Genomic DNA, 21,352 nt, shown 5'->3' with positions numbered 1-21,352 from the left:
ACATTATTGAGGGACCATAAGGAGTTTTGGGAGAGCTTTTGCACTTGGATTGAAGATTCGACGGTTTCCGGGCATCGTTCTTCGCAGATTTCGTCACGTATCGTATTTCTAGTTTATTTGCCTGTATTTAAATATTGTTTTGCTTATTTTAATGATGAATTCTAGTAGCTAAACTTTCATATTTGTTGGGATTAAAGGGGATCCTACCCCAAAACTTTGATCTAGTTAATTCATCTTTCGATTTGTGATTTGTTCTTGGTTATACTATTGTTTTATTGTTTTGTTAGAGCGTAGCTAACTTTAACAACGTTTTTATTTCGCGAGTGAGTTCGAGAGAATAACTTGTGATAAGAACTAGTATAATAATTCGCGGATCTACAATTTACATAGAGATATGAAATTGGATATGTGTCGATAGTCATAGTCCTTAGGGTCGAAACCTAGGGGATTTCATCAATCGAAATGCGATTCATTCTTGATAAATAATTAAAGACATTTAATTACTTCATTGAGTGAATTAGTTTGGCATAGCTCGAGAGAGTGTGTTCAATTGAATAGGAAATCCTGTCGGAAGCGTAGAACACAATCGAACGAATTAATTAATTAATAAGGGGTAGGTGAACCAGAATTCCCAACAAATTCTTTTATCATTTGAAATTTAATCAATCGATTTAGCAGTCATATTTTATCATTTAATCTTTGAACTTGTTCATTTAATTTTCTTGCATTTTAGTAGTTATAACACAACAAATCATCTTTCGTCGCTAAAGTTTTAATAACTAAAATAATAATTGTTAAATACAGTCCTCAGCGGAACGATACTCGTATTCACATACACTATATTATTACTTGACATCGTGCACTTGCGATTACTTTTTGAGCATACAAAATCATATTTTATTGGGGAATTCACAGTGCAAGTTTTGCTCGACCAAGTTTTTGGCGCCGTTGCCGGGGACTGTTAATCTACAATTATATTTTTAGTTATTTTCTTTAGTGTATTTTATTTTTATTGAACTAACACTCCATATTTTAATTCAGATATCTCTTCCGGTGCATGTCAAAGTCACTTGACTTGGAGCTTGAGTGTGACCCTGAAATTGAAAGGAATTTCCGCAGGCGAAGACAACAGCAAAGACTTAAGTAACTAATGGAGATGCACGAACAAGAGCAGGAGGCGGAGCGCCAAAACGAGAGACGAATTGAGATGCCACGCCGCATACCCATGTTAGAGTATGCCCAGCCTTCTTTGGATGGTGCACGCCCCAACATTGTGAGGCCGATTGTGCGGGCAAACCAATTCGAAATCAAACCAGCCATTATCCAAATGTTTCAGAACACCGTTCAATTTGGAGGAACTGCTGTGGACGATCCAAACACACACATCGCGGATTTTCTTGAGATTTGCGATACTTTTAAATTTAATGGAGTTTCTGATGATGCTGTTAGACTGCGTTTATTTCCTTTCTCTTTGCGTGATAAAGCTAAAGCTTGGTTGAATTGTTTACCTGTAGGTTCGATAGCTACATGGGAGGACATGGCAAAGGCGTTTCTCATCAAATACTTTTTTCCATCGAAGACCATGAAGCTGCGGGCAGACATCACAACATTTGCTCAGTTCGATCAAGAGTCACTATATGAGGCGTGGGAGCGTTTCAAAGATCTATTACGAAGATGCCCACATCACGAGTTGCCACTTGGGTTAGTCGTTCAAACCTTTTATTACGGTTTGCTTACTCCTAACCGTACTATGATAGATGCTGCTGCGTGTGGGAACCTTTTGAGGAAGACTGCGGAAGAAGGATATGGGTTGTTGGAGGAGATGGCTGCTAGCAGCTATCATCCTCAATCCGACAAGAACAACCAGCGGAGAAGTGCCGGAGTTCACCAGGTAACTGATTTTTCTGTTATTACTGCACAACTTGACGCTTTAAACAGGAAAATAGACGGCTTGAACGTGGGTGGCACGACTATGCGTCTTCAAGAGATATTCTGTGAGAAGTGTGGAGGGGAACACTATGTGAAAGACTGTCAAGATGGAAATCCATTTTATGTGCAAGATGAGGCACCGGTGAATCAAATGGGAGTCCAAAACCGCCCAAGGAATGACCCTTACTCGAACACATATAATCCTGGGTGGAGGCAGCATCCCAACTTCTCATGGGGCGGTCAAAACAGTCAGAATAGGCCGCAAGGAGGACAACAATATGGGAAACAACCGATATACAGATCCGATCCTCCTAGGGAAGAAAAGTCCAACTTGGAACAAATGATGTCTAAGTTTATCTCATCCACTGAAACTCGACTCCAAAACCAAGATGCATCAATAAAGGGGCTCGAGAATCAAATTGGACAGTTGGCCAAGATGATAGCAAGTAGAGAGCCGGGCACCTTGCCAAGTAATACCGAGACTAATCCAAAAGAGCAAGTGAAGGCCATTGAGTTGAAGAGCGGAAAAGTTTTGGAGCCTAGAGAAAAAGAGAAAAGCCAAGTGCCGGATGAACATGCTGCGACATCTCAAGGTAAGTCATCTAACTCTACACCAGCACTCACTGCACAACCTAAGATTGTTATCCCTCCACCTTTTCCTGCAGCATTAAAAAAGGCAAAACTAGATGCACAATTCGGTAAGTTTTTAGAGGTATTTAAAAAATTGCATATTAATATTCCTTTTGTCGATGCTTTGATGCAAATTCCTAGTTATGCTAAATTTTTGAAGGACATCTTAGCCAACAAGAGAAAATTGGAGGACCCTTTGGAGGCCACCATCAACACTGAATTGGGAGAAGAGGAGTTAGACGAAGAAAGAGCTGAAATTGTGGCACAATTTAATGCCAACCAACCATGGAGAAGGCCAATGAGGATGCGACTGGAGGATCTAGGAGAACGAAGAGATTTGACACCTCAAAGGTCAAGCATCGAGGACCCACCAACACTTGAGCTGAAGCCGTTGCCTCCACACCTCAAGTACGTATACTTAGGTGAGAATAACACTTTACCTGTCATTATTTCTGCTGCTTTGACAGATGTGATGGAGGACAAGCTGTTGGAAGTTTTGAAAGCGCACAAGGGTGCATTTGCGTGGAAGGTGGCAGATATCAGAGGAATAAATCCATCCGTCTGCATGCACAAGATCTTGATGGAAGAGAAGTACTCACCTCTCGTGCAACCTCAAAGACGATTAAATCCAAAGATGCAAGAGGTAGTAAGGGCTGAAACAATTAAGCTTCTCGACGCAGGTATTATCTATCCTATATCTGATAGTGCATGGGTAAGTCCTGTTCAGTGTGTGCCAAAGAAAGGTGGGATTACTGTTATCACAAATGAAAATAATGAATTAATACCCACTAGGACTGTTACGGGATGGCGTGTGTGCATTGATTATAGGAAATTGAATGATGCTACCCGTAAAGACCACTTTCCCCTTCCCTTTATTGATCAAATGCTTGAGAGGTTAGCGGGTCATGAGTTCTATTGTTTTTTAGATGGGTATTCTGGGTATAACCAAATCATGATTGCGCCCGAGGACCAAGAGAAAACCAATTTCACTTGTCCTTATGGCACTTTTGCTTTTAGACGGATGCCATTTGGTTTGTGTAATGCCCCTGCCACTTTTCAGCGATGCATGACTGCTATATTCCATGATATGATTGAAACTTTTCTTGAGATATTTATGGATGAATTCTCGATCTTTGGCTCGTCTTTTAATGATTGTTTGTAGAACTTGCAGGTAGTGTTGAGGAGATGTGAGGAGACAAACTTGGTGCTTAATTGGGAAAAATGCCACTTTATGGTACAAGAGGGAATTGTCCTAGGGCACAAGGTTTCGGGGCACGGAATAGAGGTGGATAAGGCGAAAGTTGAAGTTATCAAGAACTTACCACCTCCGGCGTCCATAAAGGGAGTTAGAAGTTTTCTAAGCCACGCCGGTTTTTACCGACGTTTCATCAAAGATTTTTCTAAAATTGCAAAACCTTTATCTTCTTTACTCATGAAAGATGTGCCTTTTGATTTCAATTCTGATTGTTTGCAGGCATACGAGAAGTTGAAAGAGCGCTTAGTGACGGCTCCTGTCTTGGTGGCACCGGATTGGGATCTACCCTTCGAGATCATGTGCGATGCCAGCGATACTGCAGTAGGTGCTGTCCTCGGACAAAGACAAAACAAGGTATTTCACACCATATACTATGCAAGTAGGACTCTAGATGAAGCACAATTGAATTATGCTACCACCGAAAAAGAGTTACTTGCAGTAGTGTTTGCACTTGACAAGTTTCATGCTTATCTTGTTTTGTCGAAAGTAATTGTTTTTACTGATCACTCTGCCCTTAAATATTTACTTGCAAAGAAAGAATGCAAAGCCACGTTTACTTCGGTGGATTTTATTATTGCAAGAATTTGATGTGGAAATAAAAGATAAGAAGGGTGTTGAGAATGTGGTTACAGATCATTTGTCTAGATTAGAATTTATCAGTAATGATTGTGTGACTGATGCGATTAATGATTGGTTTCCGGATGAGCAGTTGTTTGAGGTAAAAAAATTGTCCATGGTATGCAAATCTTGCGAATTTTCTTGTTACAGGCTCACCTCCCCCAAATCTAACATTTCACCAAAGAAAGAAATTCTTTTCGGACGTGAAATATTATTTTTGGGAGGAACCTTTCTTGTTTAAGATTTGTGCAGATTCTATGATTCGGAGATGTGTGGCGGAGGAAGAGATGGGATCGATTCTTACTCATTGCCATGACCGTGAGGTAGGTGGTCACTTTGGACCAACGAGGACGGCATCTAAGGTACTCGAATGTGGCTTTTATTGGCCAACCCTCTTTAAAGATGCTCGTTCTTATGTGCTAGCATGTGATAAATGCCAACGGACAGGTAACATCTCTAACCGTCACGAAATGCCTTTAAATAATATCATTGAGTGTGATGTTTTTGATGTGTGGGGAATAGATTTCATGGGACCGTTTCCCAGTTCTTTCACGAAAAAATACATTTTGGTGGCGGTGGATTATGTGTCTAAGTGGGTAGAGGCGGAAGCTTACGCCACTAATGATGCTCAAGTGGTTCTAAAATTTTTGAAGAAAAACATTTTTAACCGCTTTGGAACACCACGAGCAATCATTAGTGATGGTGGCACTCATTTTTGCAACAAACTCTTTGAAAAACTTTTAAGCAAATATGGTGTCACACATAAGATCTCTACCCCTTATCACCCCAGACGAGTGGGCAAGTTGAGGTGTCTAACCGAGAGATAAAGCGAATTTTGGAGAAGGTGGTAGGTGTCAGTAGGAAGGATTGGTCGGTGAGATTAGATGATGCTCTTTGGGCATATAGGACTGCTTTCAAAACACCAATAGGCACGACACCGTACAGATTATTGTTTGGTAAAGCATGTCACTTACCTGTAGAGATAGAGCATCGTGCATATTGGGCAACCAAAGCACTAAACTTTAACTTTACTGATGCAGGTGAACGACGGTTGCTTCAACTAGATCAATTGGAGGAGTTCCGAAATCTGGCCTATGATCTTGCATTGTCATACAAAGAGAAAACAAAGAAGGCTCATGATAAGAGGACCATCGAGAGAGAATTCAAAGAAGGCGAAAGTGTCCTACTCTACAACTCCCGGTTGCGACTATAGTAGTATAATTCGCGGATCTACAATTTACATAGAGATATGAAATTGGATACGTGCCGATAGTCATAGTCCTTAGGGTCGAAAACTAGGAGATTTCATCAATCGAAATGCGATTCATTCTTGATAAATAATTAAAGACATTTAATTACTTCATTGAGTGAATTAGTTTGGCATAGCTCGAGAGAGTGTGTTCAATTGAATAGGAAATCCTGTCGGAAGCGTAGAACACAATCGAACGAATTAATTAATTAATAAGGGGTAGGTGATAAGTGCAAGTTTTGCACTTAATTTATATTAGAATCCATTTTTGAATTATGCTTGTTTCGAACGGAATTATGCGTTTTTGGTTTGTTTTTGTTGTCACTTCAAGAATGGTGAAAACAGCGGACACGAAGCCAAGTGAATCAAGAAAACAAAGTCATTGCAATAACCTTCGGACAGTAGCTCGCGCGCCCCAGCGCGACATTACGCGCGACCGCGCGCTCATCCATGCAAGTGTGCACCCCGAGAGGCACGCGCCCTCGCGCGTAATCTCGCGCCATCGCGCACACTGGAAGGGAAAGAATCGACAGAGGGTCGCGCGCCATCGCGCGAACTATCGCGCCACCGCGCGCTCAGCTACGCAACATTGACCCGAGACCATCACGCCCCAGCGCGACACCTCGCGCCTCCGCGCGCGCACGCACCTTCTCACCCGGCAGAACACAGCACGCCCCAGCGCCAAGTCTCGCGCCCCTGCGCGCGCCGCACTATAAATGGAGCGAGTTAGGTCATAACATGAATTATTCAGCCGTCGGGGAGTTACAACACACGAAATTATACCATCTTGGGGAGAAAAAAGGAAGCGAGAACGGAGCGCCTGCACGAGACGATTGCAAATACGAAGACGACGCATCTGGACACAGAGACGATACTTCGGATTTGTTATTCTTTCTCTTGTTTCTTTGTTTTCGTGTGTAACGATATTTAGTTCTACGAACATGTCTTGTTTTCTCATGGAATTCGTGATGAACTAAATTCCCATTCTAGAGAATGACGTAACTCTGTTGATACGATGATTTGACACCGTTATTTATTTGATTGAATTCCGCTTTCGTTTAATTGTGTTCTCTGCGCTTACTGCACTGCAATTTACTGGCCATAAATTGTTTGTTGTTTGATTAATCTTATAACTCGGGAGAGGGACTAGGATTATAGATCATTAGAGATACATCGTTAAATGTTTATAGCGTTCGGAAGGCGTATAACTTTAGCGAGGCTTAGTAAGAACATAGTTTGCATTTATCTATGAAACGTAGATTCTAATTAGGAATAATTGAATCGAAAGTTGATAGATACACTTTATTCGTCACTTGGGAAAGGGGGAATAAAACAATCTAAGTGTTCTTGGCCATTAATTGATTGGAATTTAGGAAGATAAATTAAACTCTGAATAATTATCGTGGAAACTTTGTGAAATCATTTATCTAGATATTTTCTCTCAGTATTATCTCTCAATTCGGTGACTTAAATAATTCATTGTTTTCAATTAATTCATTCAAACAAACCAACCGTTTATTCAAGTTCTCTAAATAAAGTCTTGGCTATTCTAATTACAAGAATTGATATACATTTTTATACACACTCCTCGTGGGATCGATATCTGTACTCTAACCAGTACTAAACCTTGACACCGTATACTTGCGGTAGTGAAAACTCACAACAAGTTTTTGGCGCCGTTGCCGGGGAGTGTCAAATTTGAATTTATATCAGTATTGTTACCAATTAGTCTAGATTTTAATTTAGATCTTTTATTTAATTCATTTTTAATTTATTGATTTTCTCTGTTTGACAGTGCATGCTAAGATCGCACACCCCTGAATTGCTTGTTTTTGATCCGGAGATCGAGCGAACTGCAAGAAGATTAAGAAAAGCGAGAAGGGAAGAAATCAAAGCGATGGCCGATAACAGAGAAAACGACCGACAGATGCCACCTGAGGTAATACCAATCAGAGATCACTTCCGACCAGTGATCAACACGCACTATTCTGGCATTGCAAGAGGGACAATCAACGCCAATAATTTCGAATTGAAGCCCGCTCTAATCAATATGGTTCAGCAAAACCAGTTTTCCGGAACAGCCACATCTGATCCTCATGTTCACCTGAGGACCTTTTTGGAGATCACGGATACGGTAAAGATTAACAATGTTCCTGATGATGTTATTAGACTGCGTTTGTTTCCGTTCTCTCTCAGGGATCAAGCACGAGGATGGCTCCAATCGCTTCCCTTGGGAAGCATCACGACATGGCACGAGCTGGCGACGAAATTTCTGGCAAAGTACTTTCCCCCTGCAAAGTCTGCGCAGTTGAAGATTGAGATTAGCACTTTCAGGCAGACTGATTTTGAACAACTGTATGAGGCATGGGAGAGATAAAAGGAGCTGTTGAGAAAGTGCCCAAATCATGGATTCGAAGACTGGGTGCAGATTTAGTTATTCTATAACGGTCTGAATGGGCAAACAAGAGGAACAGTGGATGCTGCAGCTGGTGGCACGATCTTTGCGAAATCTCCCGAGCAAGCATATGACTTGCTTGAACAGATGACGATAAATAGCTATCAGTGGCCATCTGAAAGATCTGGAGTGAAGAGGACAATTGGAGTTTATGCTGTGGATCCCATGACGTCACTCACTGCACAGGTATCAGCACTGACCACTCAACTCGCTGCTATGAACAAAGTGAGCATATCAGAAACTGAGAGTCCATCGACTGTTGCTGAAGAACTATCTACCCCTGAAGAAGTACAGTATATCAACAACAGAAATCAGGGTGGATATGGCGGATATAGAGGTAACCCTCCCCCTAACACTTATCATCCTGGATTAAGAAATCATGAAAACTTTTCTTATGCAAACAATAAAAATGTGTTGAATCCTCCACCGGGGTTCAATACATCAAAGGGGGAGGGAAAGCCTTCATTTGAAGATTTGGTAGGAACATTTGTTACTGAGTCTGGCAAAAGGATGGTGAGAACCGAGTCTCGTCTGGACAACATGGAGACTCATATGGGAAATATGGGGGCCACAATGAAATCTCTGGAGACACAAATCGGACAGTTGGCCAACGCCTTGAGAGATCAGAACAGAGGTCAATTTCCTAGTAACACGGAAGTTAACCCAAAAGAACAGTGCAAGGCAGTCACTTTGAGGAGTGGGAAGGAATTAGAGGTACAGAATCCCAAAGAGAGAGTGGACAGTGGGAAGACAGTTGAAGAAGGTGAAATGGAGAAATCCACGGCTGAAATCAAAGTTGAACCACCTCCAGTGTATAAGCCGACTCTACCCTATCCTCAGAGATTCAAGAAGAAGAGTTTAGATGATCAGTTTGCAAAATTCTTAGAGATTTTCAAGAAGATACACATCAACATACCATTTGCTGATGCTTTGGAGCAAATGCCGAATTATGCAAAGTTTATTAAAGATGTGATGTCTAAAAAGAGAAAGCTGCAAGAGTTTGAGACTGTGAAGCTTACTGAGGAGTGCAGTGCCATCTTACAAAAGAAATTACCACAAAAATTGAAAGATCCAAGGAGTTTTACTATTCCTTGTTTTATTGGTGGTTCTCATTGTAGTAAAGCTTTATGTGATTTAGGAGTAAGTATTAATTTGATGCCATTTTCTATTTTCAGGAAATTGGAGCTTGGAGAAGTTAAACCAACTACTATCACCCTACAGCTTGCAGACAGAAGTCTCACGTATCCGCAGGGGATCGTCGAGGATGTACTGGTAAAAGTGGATAAGTTTATTTTTCCTGCTGACTTTGTGATTTTAGATATGGAAGAAGATCATGATGCTCCATTGATCTTTGGGAGACCATTCTTGGCGACTGGAAGGGCATTGATTGATGTTCATAAGGGTGAACTCACCTTGAGAGTTGGTGGAGAAGAAGTTATTTTTAACATCTATCACGCCATGAAGGGATCGAATGAGGTAAGCACTTGTAAAAGCATTAATGTTATAGACTCATGTATGTTTCTTGATTGTGCAGGAATGAGAGATCCTCTGGAGAGCTGTCTGATAGGTGCAGCAGGAACTGTTGATGAAGATAATTGGGAAGTGAATGAGCAATTGGTGGCTCTTGAAGCACTGCAGAAAGAAAAGAGAAAAGATGTACCGCACGAGGAATTGAATGCGAATGAGAGACTAGAGGTAAAACCACCTTCCCCTGATCTGAAAGAGTTGCCAAGCCACCTGTGCTATGCATTTTTAGGTGAGAAATCGACATATCCGGTAATCATTTCTTCCTCTCTTACTTGTGATGAAAAAGATAAATTATTGAGAGTATTGAGGAAATTTAAAACTGCTTTAGGATGGTCGATTTCTGATATTAGGGGAATTAGCCCCACTATATGCATGCATAAAATTTTGATGGATGAGTCGTATACTCCTTATGTGGACCACCAGAGGAGGTTGAACCCAGCAATGAAGGAGGTTGTGAAAAACGAGGTACTGAAATTACTAAATGCTAGTGTGATTTATGCCATTTCTGATAGTAGTTGGGTATCTCCTGTACAAGTTGTACCGAAAAAGGGTGGAATAACTGTGGTTAAAAACGAAAATGATGAACTGATTTCTACTCGCACTGTAACTGGCTGGCGGGTATGTATTGATTACAGAAAGTTAAACAATGCCACACGTAAAGATCATTTTCCACTACCTTTTATTGATCAAATGCTTGATAGACTTGCTGGCTATTGTCATTATTGTTTTTTAGATGGTTATTCAGGTTATAACCAAATTGCTATAGCGCCAGAAGATCAGGAGAAGACTACTTTCACGTGTCCCTATGGCACGTTTGCTTATAGACGAATGCCATTTGGGCTGTGCAATGCACCTGCCACTTTCCAGAGGTGCATGATGGCTATTTTTGCAGATCTGGTGGAGGAAATAATGGAAGTCTTCATGGACGACTTTTCGGTATTCGGTTCGTCTTTTGATCATTGTTTACATAACCTATCCCTCGTTTTGCAGAGATGCCAGGATAAGAACTTAGTTCTTAATTGGGAGAAGTGTCACTTTATGGTCCAAGAGGGTATTGTTCTAGGACATAAAGTGTCGTCCAAGGGATTAGAGGTGGACCGAGCTAAAGTCGTTGCAATCGAAAAACTCCCCCCACCAAAGAACATTAAAGGAATACGGAGTTTTCTCGGACATGCGGGGTTCTATCGTAGATTTATTAGAGACTTTTACAAAATTACTAAACCCCTGTGTAACTTGCTTGAAAAAGAATCGAATTTTATATTTGACGATGATTGTTTGCAGGCATTCGAGAAGATTAAAATGGCATTGGTTACTGCACCAATTATGATAGTGCCGGACTGGGAGCATCCCTTTGAGCTGATGTGCGATGCAAGTGACTATACCGTGGGTGCTGTCTTAGGCCAACGACGGGAAAAGATGTTTAGATCAATCTACTATGCAAGTCGAACCATTGATGCTGCACAACAGAATTACACAACTACTGAAAAGGAGATGCTTGCTGTAGTATTCGCATTTGACAAGTTCAGACCCTACTTGGTTGGTACAAAGGTAATTGTTTTCACTGACCATGCAGCTATTCGATACCTTTTTGCCAAGAAGGATGCCAAACCACGCTTGATAAGGTGGATCTTGTTGCTCCAAGAGTTTGATTTTGAAGTGAAGGATAGGAAAGGGTGTGAAAATCAAGTGGCTGACCACTTGTCAAGACTTGAGCTAGAAGTAAAGGAAGAAGAGGGAGCTATACAAGAGACATTTCCAGATGAGCAGCTTTTTGAGGTAAACTCTGTACTCCCTTGGTTTGCTGATATTGCTAATTTTTTGTCTTGCGGCACTCTTCCCCTAGATTTGAGCTATCATCAGAAGAAGAAGTTTGTCCATGATATAAAGTTCTTCTATTGGGACGATCCATTCGTGTATAAGAGGTGTGCTGACCAAGTGATTAGGAGGTGCGTGGAAGGTCTTGAAGCACAACAAATTTTGGAGAAGTGTCATTCTTCACCATATGGTGGACACTTTGGAGCGTCACGCTAAGGTATTGCAATCCGGTTTTTATTGGCCTAGTTTGTTTAAAGATAGCTATACCTTATTAAAATCATGTGATAGATGCCAGAGGTTAGGAAACATCTCTAGGCTTCACGAATTACCACTGACAAACGTTTTGGAGGTGGAACTTTTTGATGTTTGGGGCATAGATTTCATGGGACCCTTTCCCCCTTCTTTTGGTAATTCTTATATTCTCTTAGCTGTTGATTATGTGTCGAAATGGGTGGAAGCAATCGCCACCAGTACTAACGACTCTCATGTTGTAGCAAAATTTGTGCATAAGAACATCTTCACCAGATTTGGAACACCGAGAGCCATCATAAGTGATGAAGGTACGCATTTTTGCAATAGAATTTTCAACTCACTTTTGACTAAATACAGTGTGAAGCACAAAGTGGCACTAGCATATCACCCTCAATCGAATGGCCAAGCTGAAGTATCCAACCGGGAAATTAAGCAAATTCTAGAAAAGACTGTCAACACCAACCGGAGGGATTGGGCGTTGAAGTTGGATGATGCGCTATGGGCTTATAGAACTGCATTCAAGACGCCTATTGGGATGTCTCCCTATCGGCTAGTATTTGGAAAAGCATGCCACCTACCATTGGAGTTGGAGCATAGGGCATTTTGGGCCGTGAAGAAGTTGAATTTTGATCTGAAAGCGTCTGGTGAGGTTAGAAAACTGCAATTGAGCGAGATGGACGAATTCCGAAATGACGCCTATGAGAATGCCAAGATCCACAAAGAACAGACTAAGAAGTGGCATGACAAAATCATTGTCCGAAGGGAGCTCAAACCAGGACAACAAGTATTACTATTCAACTCTCGTCTGAAATTGTTTCCTGGTAAACTGAAATCACGTTGGTCAGGGCCGTTCGTAGTAGAAACAGTATATCCTCATGGGGCTATCGAGCTCAGATGCAGTGATGGACGAACTTTCAAAGTCAATGGACAGCGGGTTTAATCATACTATGGAACTAAAGTGAGGAATATTGACAATCTTAGCCTGGGTGAACCCAGTTGAACAGGACTGGCAGTCGGGCTGATGACGTTAAACCAAGCGCTGTGTGGGAGGCAACCCACATTTATTTATTTTTGCATTCGTTCTGCTTCATTATTTTAATTAAATTTCTTAGTTAATATTTTAATTTTCGATATTTAAGTATTAATTTGACTCTTTTTATTTTTTGCAGGTTATATTAAAAAAAAAAAAAAGAAAGACAGAGGCAAGCGCGCCCATGCGCGACATCTCGCGCGGCAGCGCGCTCAGGACCACTCGGATTTACAGAAGCTCGCGCGCCCCAGCGCCATGTTACGCGCGATCGCGCGCACAGCAAACTTCGACGAAGACAGTAGGTCACGCGCGATAGCGCGACTTCTTGCGTGACCGCGCGTACTCCTCTATCACCGAATTACAGAAGCAAGCGCGCCATTGCGTCATAACTCGCGCGATCGCGCGCCTCAATGATTGTTCCGAGACAGTGGCTGCCGCGCGGTAGCGCGACTTCTCGCGCGACCGCGCGCATCGCACAGAATTTTTTTTTTAAAAACCCTACCTATCCCGATTTTTCCCTTAAAATTCTCCTCCACTCAGCAAGAACAGCCGCCTCCCTCCATCATTCTTTTCTCCAAAATCCTCTCCTCCACAAATCCAACACCCAACCTTGCAAAAATTTCTCCCAAAGTCCTACAATACACCACCTCCTTATCTCACAAACACATAACCCATCTCTCCCACAACCAACAACAGCCGCCGCCGCCCCCTCTCAGGCACGCCGCCGTCGTCGTCGCCCTCACCGCCGCCGCCTCCTGCCGCCAAGCGTCGTCTTCTAGTTATTCTCTTCAATCAAGGTTACCATCTCCTTTACTTGGGTATAGTTTGGGGATAAATTTCAGAATTCTAGCTGTGTTGGTGGAATTGTGCTCTCGATTTGTTGATTATTATTGTTGACAAGAATTGAAAATCATGCCGCCTAGAAAAAGATCAAAGGATGGGGCTTCCTCGTCTCGTTCCTACGATGCTCACAAATTCTGGAACGAGGAAGCATCCCGAATTTACGAGAGCACCATGTCTAGGTCGATTATTCCGGAAAGAGGGCTAGATATGACATACCCCGATTGTGCATTCATTGTAGGGGTCGGGCGAAGAGGATGGATGGATATAGCACAATCCCCGCCAGACGCCGTTATACCCGTAGTCCGTGAATTTTATGCAAATTTGAGAATTAAACATGAGGAATACGGAGTCTTGGTGCGAGGGCAACTCGTCTATTTTGATTCGGCCACCATTAATGCAATTTACAATCTGCCGGAGTTTGATAATGACGGGTACACAGAGTTGATCACTGGGGATATGGATTACGATCAGATCATAAGGACCTTATGCATAGAGGGTGCAGAGTGGTGATTGAATCAGGGCTCCCCGGTTACGCTGAAGAGATCTGATCTACGTCGTGACCCACGCCGCTGGGCATCTTTTATTCTCTCCCGGATCATGCCCTCCTCCCATCAGACTGAAATTACAAAAGACAAAGTGGCATTGATTTACGCCATCATGACTGGGAGAACCGTCGATCTTGGGAAGCTTATTCACAGCTATATTATGCGTGCTGGCACGGGACTCATGACTGTCAGCCTTCCTTGTGCACATACTATCACCGCCTTATGTCTTCATGCCGGTGTGAAATGGGGCGCCGATGACGAGGTCTTGCAAGCCAAGGGCCCAATCACAGTATTTGAGGTCGAGCGTTCGTGCTTTGGAGACGAAATAGAACGACAACAGGCCAGGGCAGCTTATAATAGGAGGGCCAGAGCACGCCAGCCACCCCCACAACCTTCGATCCCTCGATCAAGTTTGGGAGATCGCATGTTCCGACTGGAACAGGATATGCGGGTCGAACGCCAAGAGCAAGCTGCACACCGACATACTACTGGTGCCTTCATGTCTTTCATGATGGACTTCACATCAGTGCTCGCCCGGCGCTTCCCACCTACTGGACCCACAGATGTTTCCTATCCACCACATCCAGTCTGGCCACCACAGTATCCACCACCAGTTCTATCACCGCCACAGCCGATGGACGATGATGATGAAGGATCTGGGGATAATGATTCGAGCCCCGATTCTGACACTCGGGTGCGAGTTATGTGTTGTCATGTTCTTTATTTCCATACATTGAGGACAATGCATGATTTAAGTTTGGGGGGGTCAAAATTGCTTGGTAGAATTTTTCTTCTGAATGTTTTTTAATTTTTGCTCAGTAGTTAAGTTGTTTTGCTTTCTTCTAGTTTTAATTCATTTTTTTTGCGTTCTATATTTGTTAGGAACAGTCATGGATAAGTAAAACGTGTGGCCGATGATGAAAATTGAATTGTGGTCATGAGGTTTATATGTGTTCATGAGAACCAAGGAGTCACAAATATTTTTGCACTGTCGTGTTTATTGATACTATTGTTGCTTAGAGACAAGTTGTATGCCTGTGATGCTAAACAGACGACAGATATCTAATTTTTGGTAATTCGTGCATGGCATTGAGTGACATTTTCACAAACATAGAAATGATCTAGGCAGTCTTTCACAATATCCTTGGGCCTGTGTTCCTTGTTTACTATCAATTGTAGCCCGTTGAGCTTTAAGTTAATTGAGATGCTTACTTTTTCTTCTTGCACCTATTTCATCTATCATTCTATTGAAAATTGCATGTGACAGGTTTATATGAGTTGACTAATGGATTGATGGAAGTCTAGAACTTGTTTGAACACTTTTCGAGGCGAAATACGGATAATATGTGACATAGGAATGATTTAGGCGATATTTGGAGCCGTTTTGAGCCTTCGAGCCGACCAAATGAACATGATATATCCCTAGTGTCCCATTTTGAGCCAACTAAAAATCAAGTGGTGTGTGTCAATGACACACAATTAGCCCCCACTTGTATTTATTCTACATCCCACAACAACTACCTAATGAAGCCTATACACTGATTTTCCTACCTATTTTTGAGAGAAATAAATTCATTGGTGTTGTAATGATTCAAAAGCTCCTTGAAAAAAAAAAAAAATTGGAGAAGAAGTTCAATCAAAGAAAAGAATAAATCAAAAGTGGGGAATAAGAAAAATGGGAAATGAAGGATATGAATGAAAAGAAGACAGTAATTGGGTGGTGAATGAAAAGAGAATGAAAAGGAGTGAAATTGACAAAGATTCGATCATTTCTCTCAAATTTTGAATCCCATACCTTTTATTGTAGCCGTGAGCCGTGGCCTAACGTTACAAGCCTACAAGACCTATTAACCTTGTCACATTTATCCAATATACTAGTGGAGAAAAGTTGTTCAAGTCAAGCCTATGGATACCTGAAAAACATAGTCATCAAGGATAGACTTTAATCACTTGCTTGCAAGCATCTCATTTTGTAATTTCATCTTTGGCATACTTGTGATTTACCCTCTTTCAAGCCAAATAATCACCGATAAAGTCCTTTGTGATCTATGAATGTGAATTTGGATTTTAATGAAGTGTGAGTTGAACTAAGCTGTTGATTTCTCGATTCTGTAAGGCGAATGGGAATTATTACTCTATCTGAGCATTCGATGGGGTAAACGAACATTGATATATCACACACACACGTGACTCTTGGGAAATCGTGAGTCACATTAAATGGGTAAAATCTGAGGCCAATATCACTTCTTGCGAATCCATGACTTTTAAGAGTTTCTTTTCTTGTTAATTGCCTTCCTGTTTTTATCTTATTTTGCTCGGGACTAACAAAAGTTCAAGTTTGGGGGGTTTGATAAGTGCAAGTTTTGCACTTAATTTATATTAGAATCCATTTTTGAATTATGCTTGTTTCGAACGGAATTATGTGTTTTTGGTTTGTTTTCTTGATTCACTTGGCTTCGTGTCCTATGAATGTGAATTTGGATTTTAATGAAGTGTGAGTTGAACTAAGCTGTTGATTTCTCGATTCTGTAAGGCGAATGGGCATTATTACTCTATCTGAGCATTCGATGGGGTAAACGAACATTGATATATCACACACACACGTGACTCTTGGGAAATCGTGAGTCACATTAAATGGGTAAAATCTGAGGCCAATATCACTTCTTGCGAATCCATGACTTTTAAGAGTTTCTTTTCTTGTTAATTGCCTTCCTGTTTTTATCTTATTTTGCTCGGGACTAGCAAAAGTTCAAGTTTGGGGGGTTTGATAAGTGCAAGTTTTGCACTTAATTTATATTAGAATCCATTTTTGAATTATGCTTGTTTCGAACGGAATTATGCGTTTTTGGTTTGTTTTTGTTGTCACTTCAAGAATGGTGAAAACAGCGGACACGAAGCCAAGTGAATCAAGAAAACAAATTCATTGCAATAACCTTCGGACAGTAGCTCGCGCGCCCCAGCGCGACATTACGCGCGACCGCGCGCTCATCCATGCAAGTGTGCACCCTGAGAGGCACGCGCCCTCGCGCGTAATCTCGCGCCATCGCGCATGCTGGAAGGGAAAGAATCGACAGAGGGTCGCGCGCCATCGCGCGAACTATCGCACCACCGCGCGCTCAGCTACGCAACATTGACCCGAGACCATCACGCCCCAGCGCGACACCTCGCGCCTCCGCGCGCGCACGCACCTTCTCACCCGGCAGAACACAGCGCGCCCCAGCGCCAAGTCTCGCGCCCCTGCGCGCGCCGCACTATAAATGGAGCGAGTTAGGTCATAACACGAATTATTCAGCCGTCGGGGAGTTACAACACACGAAATTATACCATCTTGGGGAGAAAAAAGGAAGCGAGAACGGAGCGCCTGCACGAGACGATTGCAAATACGAAGATGACGCATCTGGACACAGAGACGATACTTCGGATTTGTTATTCTTTCTCTTGTTTCTTTATTTTCGTGTGTAACGATGTTTAGTTCTACGAACATGTCTTGTTTTCTCATGAAATTCGTGATGAACTAAATTCTCATTCTAGAGAATGACGTAACTCTGTTGATACGATGATTTGACACCGTTATTTATTTGATTGAATTCCGCTTTCGTTTAATTGTGTTCTCTGCGCTTACTGCACTGCAATTTACTGGCCATAAATTTTTTGTTGTTTGATTAATCTTATAACTCGGGAGAGGGACTAGGATTATAGATCATTAGAGACACATCGTTAAATGTTTATACCGTTCGGAAGGCATATAACTTTAGCGAGGCTTAGTAAGAACATAGTTTGCATTTATCTATGAAACGTAGATTCTAATTAGGAATAATTGAATCGAAAGTTGATAGATACACTTTATTCGTCACTTGGGAAAGAGAGAATAAAACAATCTAAGTGTTCTTGGCCATTAATTGATTGGAATTCAGGAAGATAAATTAAACTCTGAATAATTATCGTGGAAACTTTGTGAAATCATTTCTCTAGATATTTTCTCTCAGTATTATCTCTCAATTCGGTGACTTAAATAATTCATTGTTTTCAATTAATTCATTCAAACAAACCAACCGTTTATTCAAGTTCTCTAAATAAAGTCTTGGCTATTCTAATTACAAGAATTGATATACATTTTTATACACACTCCTCGTGGGATCGATATCTGTACTCTAACCAGTACTAAACCTTGACACCGTATACTTGCGGTAGTGAAAACTCACAACAAGTTTTTGGCGCCGTTGCCGGGGAGTGTCAAATTTGAATTTATATCAGTATTGTTACCAATTAGTCTAGATTTTAATTTAGATCTTTTATTTTAATTCATTTTTAATTTATTGATTTTCTCTGTTTGACAGTGCATGCTAAGATCGCACACCCCTGAATTGCTTGTTTTTGATCCGGAGATCGAGCGAACTGCAAGAAGATTAAGAAAAACGAGAAGGGAAGAAATCAAAGCGATGGTCGATAACAGAGAAAACGACCGACAGATGCCACCTGAGGCAATACCAATCAGAGATCACTTCCGACCAATGATCAACACGCACTATTCTGGCATTGCAAGAGGGACAATCAACGCCAATAATTTCGAATTGAAGCCCGCTCTAATCAATATGGTTCAGCAAAACCAGTTTGCCGGAACAGCCACATCTGATCCTCATGTTCACCTGAGGACCTTTTTGGAGATCACGGATACGGTAAAGATTAACAATGTTCCTGATGATGTTTTCAAAACTATCTGAAAATATTTATATATCGCTCATTGCGAAGAGTAGAGAGGATTGGATCTGCAAATAACATTGTAGCCACTTCTCTCTACTCTGAGCTTTGGGGTTTTAATCAGCCTGTAGGGTTCTGAGCTTTACCTGTCAACACGTTCAGCTAAAATGTTTGGCGAATAAGATTTCCGTTACAAGCCTACCAGTTTAGCTGACAAACAAACAAAACTTAGCCATGCTGGGATGTTGGATGATTAAAGTGGAGCTTAATCATCAGCAATATACCGCCGCTTCATTGATATATCATATCAATGCGGTTCAGCATCAGTTGAGCCCAGTTTGAGTCAGCTCGACCAGTTAGCCAGCAAAGAGATCGACTTCAAGACAAATTAGCTGCTCTTCTGGCAAAGAAACTCATGATCGGTGCAACATTTCAAGCGGTGAAGGCGAACAATTGTTGGAATATCCAGTTCTGTCATGCACAAACTGACTGATAATTGATGTTATTTAAAATATGCTATTGTAGTAACAATTTTCCTTACAACTAATGATGTACTTAAATGTAAAATACAAGGAAGTTTATTTAATTAAATAAACATCATTTTTATTCAGTTGAGTTTCGATGTGACTGAATTGATATCTCCAGATATTTTTCCTACACTGCTTAAATGATTAAAATCTGCCAATTTATTTTGAGCATATTTAAATTTTGTTTTCAAAAGAGGTTTTTAATTCAGTTATTGAGGGAGAGTTTTCTTTTATCCTCAAACTGAAAAAAACAATTGTTTTTAAAACACGTTTTTAATTCAGTTCTTGAGTGAGAGATTTTAACGTTATTCAAATGTAATCCCTTGAACGAATTTTTTTTTAAGTCGCTTTAACTGCTCAAGTTTTGTGATCATCAAAAAATGAGAGACTGTTGGAACATTTCATGTTCGCAATTTTGATTTTGATGTTAACAAAACTTGTTATTTTGTTTCTAATGATTTATCAAAGTGCGCAGGAAACTGGAACTGATTAGGATTCAAATTGATCAGTTAATCAAGCCAAAACTGAAGCTATTGAGGAGCAAACTGAAAGCACCAACTGACTGATCAAACTGAACATGTCCAACTGATTTATCAATAATAGTTCAACTGATTGATCAATTGATAAGTGGATCAGCAGAAGACCTTCAGAAGCCCGGCCAGCTGATGAAGAGTTCAACTGATGAAAAGCCCAACTGACCAGATCAACTGAATCAGTGAAATTAGTTCAGCTGACGAGCCAATTTATTTAACCGCACCAGTTCTACTGACCAGTTCAGAGCATCAGTTAGGAATCAATCAGTTTGCAGAACACGGCAAGCTTACTCAATGGAATCCAGCTACGCCCAACGATATAAAATCAATTGTACTATCAATAGTACAATAATGAACGTTGCAGTAAAGCGTAAAGACAAAATGTTCCAGAAGAGCTGTCGGAAAACGATCACATGTGATGAGCCTTGGTGTACAGTCATCTTGCTACTATAAATACAGACCAAGACCATCAGCAACATAGAGATACAAGAGTGTGGAAAAAGAAAGGGCAAGCTTATTTTCTTATCAGCTTACAAAAAACAATCAGACCAGAGGGAATACTCAAGTCATATCATGAAACGTCTTCTATTCGTTTTCTTAAATCGTACTAGATTTTTTTTTAAAACCTTCCTAGCATTGGCCGAACCACCAAAAATTACATAAAATATTTTCGACATCATTTTAAAATAAAAAAACCAACTATATATTTGAGAAATACAGCACATATTATAATCTCTCAAAAACCTCTCACAACATAAATAAAATGTCATAAAATATTTTAACATAACTTAAAATTATAAATCCATAACTAGTGCGAAAAACTAGCGTCGGTCCTTGGGTTATGTACACCTTCAGTCCAGTCAGATCAACCATCAAAACCTCATTAACATAATCATCATAATCACATGCATCAATCACACCTAGTAAGTCTAAAGACTCAACACATCATATTCATATTCTAGATACCAAATAATACTTATAAAAATCACATACAACAGTGAAAAATACTTGTACTTAAAATACCGTTTTCATGAAGATGCATAAACTTCAAACATGAACATTTTCGTAATTATTTCATGACGTTTAAACTTTAAAAACATTTTCATGATCCTTTTTCATAAACATTTTCATATCATCCTCAGAATATTAATATTCATATTTTCATCAACATATACGTATTCATTTTTTCTTTCGTTGAATTCAGATCGTTAATTGTGACTTTCGTGTTCATCTACATCTACGTCTACGTGTTGGGCGATGGATCCATCTACATGTAACCACAGTACTGGGCGGCGAGGACACCAGCAACACTCTCACCGGTCAACTGGGCCTTGGCATTATGTATTAACATATCATCGTATACATATACATATTCATATCCGTATCCAAGAAAACACGATCGTCGGGCTCCCACTGGGACTATAACTGTCACGATATCTCCAACAT

At 40.8% G+C, this 21,352-nt stretch overlaps 1 non-coding gene across 1 annotated transcript; it reads right to left on the bottom strand.

Moving 5' to 3' along the window:
* Positions 1-1,586: 1,586 nt before the first annotated feature.
* LOC140808494 (small nucleolar RNA R71) lies at positions 1,587-1,692 on the bottom strand. The gene has a single exon (XR_012112915.1). It is a non-coding gene; the product is annotated as a small nucleolar RNA R71 (small nucleolar RNA).
* Between the last annotated feature and the right edge of the window lie 19,660 nt (positions 1,693-21,352).

Source organism: Primulina eburnea, chromosome 12 (genome assembly GCF_022965805.1).
Source record: "Primulina eburnea isolate SZY01 chromosome 12, ASM2296580v1, whole genome shotgun sequence".
In the NCBI taxonomy this organism is placed as follows: Eukaryota; Viridiplantae; Streptophyta; class Magnoliopsida; order Lamiales; family Gesneriaceae; genus Primulina; species Primulina eburnea.
This window is presented reverse-complemented; position numbering and strand designations above follow the sequence as displayed.